Raw genomic sequence first — 8400 nt, 5'->3', positions numbered from 1 at the left:
TAATGGTGGGACACATGACTGAACCCTCCTACAAGAGGTGTGCAAAAAGTCCTCCACCAATCTCAGTGCCCTTGTCAACACATTGGAGGGAACGTTATGTTGCACATCTATCATCATCTCAACAGACTTTAATGCACGCAACAGCACTGGTGATTCTAGTGACAAGTTCTTCACATGGATTGACCTCCATAGCATACATATCCCACTTTAACCAGCCCTACAAACAGAAGTCTAATGGGGTTAGGTTGGGTAAGCTGGCAGGTCAGTTAATGGATATGCCACAGCCTATCCATCACCGAGGAAATATGGCATTTGGATACCAAGATACTTGTCAGGCACAGTAAATCGGTGATCCACCATGTTGCAGGTACATTTGCCATCATTCCTTTAATATTACATCTTCCAAAAGTGGTGGTATGTATGCTGCTGCTCTTGTGTGATTTGGCAGGAACACAGGCCCTATTGCCAGGTCATCGATCATACCGCACCAGACGTTCCCTGAGAACTAGGAATCATGTTTCCCTCCTGTCATGTGGGTTCCCCATCAGCCTTGTATAAGAATTGTGTGTTCAGAATACCACTGCATGTAAATGTAGCCTTATCTGCAAATAAAGTGTATTGCATGGCATCTGTATGTATTGCGCCCAACTGGCGTTTGTGGAATATCCAGCTGATGAATAAGGTGCCACGTACTGGAGGTGGGACTCCACTCTTACCATTGTAATGATGTCTTCCCTTTCCTAACCTGACCGGAGGGCTTCACATTCTGATGTGATGTGTACAAAGAGTAGTGTTGTGGATTCGCGAAACTTTTGAAAAACTCTTTGAAATATCCTGCCACAGTGGGTTCATTATCAGGGAAATGTCTCTGGTATTCTGTAACAGCTGCACAGGCATTGTGATTACAGTACCCATACACAAACACCACGTCTCCATGGGTGAATGTATGTGGCATGTTGGTATTCACAGACACAATGGACTTACTCAATTAAACAGCACTAACACGACACACACACACACACACACACACACACACACACACACACACACACACACACAGCCTCATGACTGCTCACTGATCCACCGCACACTTTATACACTTGAACCTGTTCCCTCGGTGTGACGTTACAGTATGCCATCTGCTGGAGAATCGCCACACCTCTTGCAGGATGGAGTCAGTCATCCATCCCACTATTATTCCTTCCACCACAGCATTTCAGTAAGTAATAATCACACCTGTCTTAATCATTCACGTATGTGTGTAGTCTTCAACTGCTGTAGTTCCGTAATGATCAAAAATTGGGCAGATGTTCATAGCATTTTTTTGGTTTACTTTCACATGTAGAATCACCTTACAAATTATCTGACATTCCTCCTGAATCATCATGTATAATCTTTCTCCTCATATATAATTTTAAATAAAAGTTGTGCACATAACATGTTTTGTTTTTATCCTCAGTGAGCTTTAACAGAAAACAGTAAAGTTGTCTTATTGGATTATGATTAGAACATGATTACAGAATATGAATCAACAAACTTTGTAATCTTACCCATTCGCAGATTGAAACAATGCAAGATATTGTCATGGTAGCTACGGTCTTCACAGATCCAGCTGCTGGAGATGTATCTTCTCAAACCACATATACCAACGATCACAACCATTTTTTTGTCATCATTCTCCTGAGTGGTTTGATGTGGTCCACCACGAATTCCTCTCCTGCACCAACCTTTTTTATCCAAGGCAGCAACTGAAACCTACATTCTCAATTATTTGCTGGATGCACAACAATCTCTGTCTTCCTCTATAGTTTTTACCCTCAGCAGTTCCTTCTAGTACCATGTAAGTTATTCCATGATGTCTATCACACGGTCCCTTTTTCTTGTCCTCTTTCCATATTCCTTTCCCTGTAGATTCTGTGAAGAATCATTCTACCTAATTCTCTGCATTCTACTGTAGCACCACATCTCTTACACTACTGGCCATTAAAATTGCTACACCAAGAAGAAATGCAGATGATAAATGGGTATTCATTGGACAAATATATTATACTAGAACTGACATGTGATTACATTTTCACGTAATTTGGGTGCATAGATCCTGAGAAATCAGTACACAGAACAACCACATCTGGCCATAATAACAGCCTTGATACGCCTGGGCATTGAGTCAAACAGAGCTTGGATGGCGTGTACAGGTACAACTGCCCATGCAGCTTCAACACGATACCACAGTCCATCAAGAGTAGTGACTGGCATACTGTGACGAGCCAGTTGCTCGGCCACCATTGACCAGACGTTTTTAATTGGTGAGAGATCTGGAGAATGTGCTGGCCAGGGCAGCAGTCGAACATTTTCTGTATCCAGAAAGGCCCGTACAGGACCTGAAACATGCGGTCATGCATTATCCTGCTGAAATGTAGGGTTTCTCAGGGATCAAATGAAGGGTAGAGCCACGGGTCGTAACACATCTGAAATGTAACATCCACTGTTTGAAGTCCCGTCAATGCGAACAAGAGGTGACCGAGACGTGTAACCAGTGGCACCCCATACCATCACGCCGGGTGATACGCCAGTATGGCGATGACGAATACATGCTTCCAATGTGCGTTCACTGCGATGTCCCCAAACACAGATGCGACCATCATGACGCTGTAAACTGAATCTAGATTCATCCGAAAAAATGACGTTTTGCCATTCGTGCACCCAGGTTCATTGTTGAGTACACCATCGCAGGCGCTCCTGTCTGTGATGCAGCGTCAAGGGTAATCGCAGCCATGGTCTCCGAGCTGATCATCCATGCTGCTGCAAACGTCGTCGAACTGTTCGTCTTCCAAACGTCCCCATCTGCTGCCTCAGGGATCGAGACGTGGCTGTACGATCCATAACAGCCATGCGGATAAGATGCCTATCATCTCGACTGCTAGTGATACGAGGCCATTGGGATCCAGCACGGCATTCCGTATTACCCTCCTGAACCCACTGATTCCATATTCTGCTAACAGTCATTGGATCTCGACCGCAATCGTGATAGTCTACAATCCGACCTTTATCAAAGTCGGAAACACGATGGTACGCATTTCTCCTCATTACACGAGGCATCACAACTATGTTTCACCAGGCAATACCGGTCAACCGCTGTTTGTGTATGAGAAATCGGTTGGGAACTTCCCTCATGTCAGCACGTTGTAGGTGTCGCCACCAGTGCCAACCTTGTGTGAATGCTCTGAAAAGCTAATCATTTGCATATCACAGCATCTTCTTCCTGTCAGTTAAATTTCGCATCTGTAGCACGTCATCTTTGTGATGCAGCAATTTTAATGGCCAGTAGTGCTGGGCTCCAAATACATATCTCAGAAATTTCTTCCTCTAAGACTTGTTTGATATTAGTGGACTTCTCTTGGCCAGGAATGCCCTTTCTGCAAGTGCTAGTCTGCTTTTGATGTCCTCCTTGCTCCATCCATTACAGGTTATCTTGCTGCCTACGTAGCAGAATTCCTGAACTTTGTCTACTCCATGATCCCCAATTCTAATGTTAAGTTTCTTTCTGCTCTCAGTTCTGCTAGTTCTCATTACTTTCGTCTTTCTTCCAGTTACACTCAATCCATATTCTGTACTCACTACACTGTTCATTCCATTCAACCCTTCTTTGAATTCTTTTTCACTTTCACTGAGGATAGCGATGTCATCAGCGAATCTTATTGTTATCATTGATACCCTCAAACCCCCAATTAATTCCACTCTTGAACCTTTCTTTTATTCCCTTTGTTGCTTCTTGAATGATTGCATTGAACAGTAAGAGTGGAAGATTACATCCTTGCCTTATACCCTTTGTCTTGTGCTTCCCTCTTGGTTCTTGTACGTTTGTATTTTGGCCATCTTTCCCTATAGCTAACACCCATTTTTCTCAGAATTTCACGTATCTTGCAGCATTTTACATTGTCTAACACTTTTTTCAAGTCAACAAACCCTATGGACATGTCTATTTTTCTTCAGTCTTACTTCCATTCTAAACTGCAACATCAGAAATGCCCCTCTGACGTCTTTGCCTTTCCTAAAACGAACTCTGTCCTCACCTAACAGATCCTCAATTTCTTTTTCCATTCTTTCGTATATTACTCTTGTCAGCAACTTTGACGCATGAGCTGTTAAGCCGATTACACAATAATTTTCGCACTTGTCAGCTCTTTGTATCTCGGAATTGTGTGGATGATGTTTTTCTGAAAGTCTTATTGTCTATAGTTTCATACATTCTACATACTATCATGAACAATCTCTTTGTTCCCACCTCCCCCAATGATTTTAGATATTCCAGTGGAATGTTATCTATCCATTCTGCCTTATTCAAATGTAAGTCTCTCAAAGCTCTTCTAAATTCTAATACTGCACCCCCTCTCTCTTCCCTGTCAACTTCCATTTCTTTTTCAATCACATATTAAGACGAGTCCTCCCCTTCATAGAGGCCTTCACTGCACTCTTTCCACCCGCCCACTCTCTCCTCTGCATTTAACAGTAGTGTTCCTACTGAACACTTAATATTACCATCCTTACTTTTGATGTCACTGAAGATTGTTTTGACTTTCCTATATGCTGAGTCGGTCCCTCCAACAATCATTTGCTTTTTGATTTCTTTACATTTTTCATCCAGCCATTTTGCATTAGCTTCCCTGCACTTACTATGTATCGCATTCCTAAGTGACATTTCTGTAAACCCTGAATTTCCTTTAGCATTTTTGTACTTCCTTCTTTCATCAATCAACTGTAGTGCTACATCTATTACCCATGGTTTCATCACAGTTACCTCCCTTGCACCAATGTTTTTCTTTCCAACTTGTGTGATTGCCTCTTTTAGGGATGACCATTCCTCTTCAACTCAATTTCCTACTGAGCTATTCAGTAGCTATAGCCTCAGAACTTCAGGTGTCTCTTCTTTCCTCAGTGCTTCCAAACACCATTTCATTGCACATTGATTCTTCCTGACTATTCTCTTCCACTTCAGCCTTCTCTTAATTACTAAACTGTGATCTGAGTCTATATCTGCTCCTAGGGGTATGCCTTACCCCCTAATATCTCATTTCAGAATCTCTACAAACTCCTTTCTTCTTCTTCTTCTTCCTCTACAACTGCATTCCAGTTTCCCATGACTACTATAATTTCATCTCGCTACATACTGAATTATTCTTTCAATATCCTCTTACTTTCTAGATCTTTTCATATTTTGCTTGCAATGTCAGCATGTATACCGGAACTAATGTAGTTGGCATTAATTTCCTAGCGATAAACATAAGAACAATCTTATCACTGAATTGTTCACGGTAACTCATTCTCTGCCCTAAATTCCTATTCATAACAAATCTATTCCCATTATACTATTTTCCGCTGCTGTTGATATTACCCTATGCTTGCTGACCAGAAATCCTTGTCTTTTTCTTTTTCTTTTTACTTCACTGACCCTCCAGTGTTGAACATTAGCATTAAAAGTTTCAGATTTTCTAGCTTCCTTATGTAGTTCAAACTTCTGACCTCTCATGACGAAACTATCAGAACATTATTCTTTCGCCAGTTATGCTATCTTTTTCTCATGGTCAATTTCCACTTGGCAGTCACCTCCTGGAGGTCTGAATGGAGGGCTAGTCTAGAATCTTTTGCCAGTGGAGAGAGAACCACGACAGTTTTCAATGAAAGGCCACATGTTCTGCAGATACATATTATGTGTCTTTAATGCAGTAGTTCCCATTGCCTTCTGCATCCCCATATCTTTGATCATTGGTGTCTCTTCTTCTGGCTTCCTGTCCCAAGATCAGGAGACTGCCATGAAACCCTGTCTGCTCCTCCACTCTCTTTGATAAGGCCAGTGGCAGATCAAGGGTGACTTCTTATGGCAGAAGTCTTCAGTCACCACTGGTGATGATTTCTATCCAAAATTTAAGCATTCGCAAGGTCCAAACCTGGAACCCAAGGCATTCTGATTACTAGTCAAAGATGTTACCCCTAGACCAACCAATTTAACCATTCATTTTAGTAACTTCACAGTTTGCAAGAATAGTACATGAACTGTAAAAAATCCGAGGTGGTGTCCACTATGTAACTTACGGATATGCCAATCTTCAAGCACTGCACTTAAAATATTTCTGATGTCAACATTTAAATAGAAGATTTGTACTTCCCACTATTTACAATTGCATATCATCAACCTTAAAACATGTAACAAAGTCTATACTGGTAATTTGAAATTTGAGGGGTACAGGACAGGTTTAACAAGGTGAGAATGGAACTTTCATTATTTATTCACAGTCTATTTCACATTTATTTATCATCCCTTACAAATCATAATGACTTCGTCACACTACTGAAATGATCAGTCTGCACACTTTATGGCACAAACCTATTATTTCCACTACACTGGCACAGCTCACACCCGGCCAAAAATACCCGTTAGTATATGTACTTCCAGCGGCTGTTAGTTGCTGCTTCCAACTTATCACAGTGTAACAGCTATGGTGAGAAGTCGCAGAAATCTGATTTTCACATTTGTGGGGTGTAGAGGGATACAAGTAGTTAATTTGTGAACTGTTATTTAAAACTGACAAGTTGCAACTAAAAGTCACAGTTACCATAAAATAGCATTCACAGAAATCACTGATGTCATAAACTCACACTTTAGCCTGCCCCTACTGCACACTGACCTAGGGCTGCGCAAACAATGCTCACATTTGAACGAGTTCAAGCTTTCCCAATCACCACAGAGCTGGATACAGTACCAAGTACTGCTCAAACAATCCATGGCATTTTACTGACACAGCACAGGGGCAAGTGATTCCAGGGGACAAAAGTGACACCTGAAAAACCTGTAGCTCTATTTGAAATGTGCCAGTTTTGTGAAACAGAGTTGGAAATGATGATAAATCTTACCACTGTACAAACTCCTGTTTTTGAATATATTTACTGTACGAACTCTGATACAGCATTTATGGATGCCATATACAAACAATTAAGGAGATTTTGTATGTAAAGATAACAAAGGTCCTTCTAAAATACCTCACTCTACACTGTATGTATTACAATGTTATATTTAGTTATTTATTTATTAATGTCTGTGTTTACCTATGATATACCCTACATAAGATACTGTAGTACATGTTTAATGGTAATTTATTACGATTAAAATCCATAATATATTGATAACTTAAGACATCTTGAAGACAGTACCAACAGAAGTCACGGTTACTAAATCTTGCAGTGATCAAGAGTTCAATTGAAGCCAGAGATTTCTCAAGCTGTAACATCAAATGTTTGAAATATGGAAGGACGATTAGGGTTCTATGTCCCATCAACACCGAGGCCATTAGAGATAGAGTACAAGCTCTTACTGTTTTTAAAGAATGAGGAACAAAATCGGCCGTGCCCTTTCAAAGGAGTCATTCCGGCGGAGCAATTTAGGGATATCATGGAAAACCTAAATCTGGATTTGAATCACTGCCCTTCCAAATGTGAGCCAGTGTGCCACCTCACTCAGTCAACTGCTTGTACAGTTCCAGTTATGCTCAAGCACAGCTCTAGTACTGACCAGTACCTGAGAAACAGAAGAGCCCACGTCATGTATCATCATATGCTCATGCCTCTAGTACATAGTGGATTGGATTTGGGGTGGGGGGTGGTGCCCGCTACCAGTTCTGCTTCCCTGTTACAGCTGGGATGTGTGATGCAAGATGTCCAAGCTGTTCTGGGATGAGGCTCTTTTGTCTACAATTACATTACAATGCTATTTAACTTCACTTACAAAACGTTAACTGTACTCATCCAAGGGGAATAATACAATATTTTCTGAAACTGAAATTACGGGCAATTTTGGGAAAAACTAATGAAAATGTTTTAAAACCTATTACCACCTACCACCCACGATGAAAGCTGGAAAAACCAGTAGTGGGCAGCAGGGACCAGGTTGACTACCGCTGTCCTACAGAATAATTTTCAAGACAATTTCACTAAACAGATGCAAAGTGTTCATTGCACAGAACATGCTGTAAGGTTATCTTTGTCGATCCTTGGCCTTTGGGTAAGTAACTGTTTAAAATATTAGCTGAAGGAACAGGTATAATTTGAAAATAATGGTAAAATTTATAAATATAATGCTATGAACAAAAGTAGGTCTCTACCATCCTGCAGTTAACTTTAACTCTTGCATAGAAGTGAGTGAAATGTGCCATCGTCATAAAAATATTTGACCACATATCTCATGAATTAAAGGTTTTGGCAAATAATTATAGTTTTAGATATAGATCCAAATCATTTCTGGCTTGACAACTCATCCTATTTTATAGATCAATTTCTGAGCTGATGGTATGCATATGCTTGGGTAACATTTATCACATTATGTTACATATTATGATAAAAGAAAATTCT

Source organism: Schistocerca piceifrons, chromosome 7 (assembly GCF_021461385.2).
Source record: "Schistocerca piceifrons isolate TAMUIC-IGC-003096 chromosome 7, iqSchPice1.1, whole genome shotgun sequence".
Classification (NCBI taxonomy): domain Eukaryota; kingdom Metazoa; phylum Arthropoda; class Insecta; order Orthoptera; family Acrididae; genus Schistocerca; species Schistocerca piceifrons.
This window is presented reverse-complemented; position numbering follows the sequence as displayed.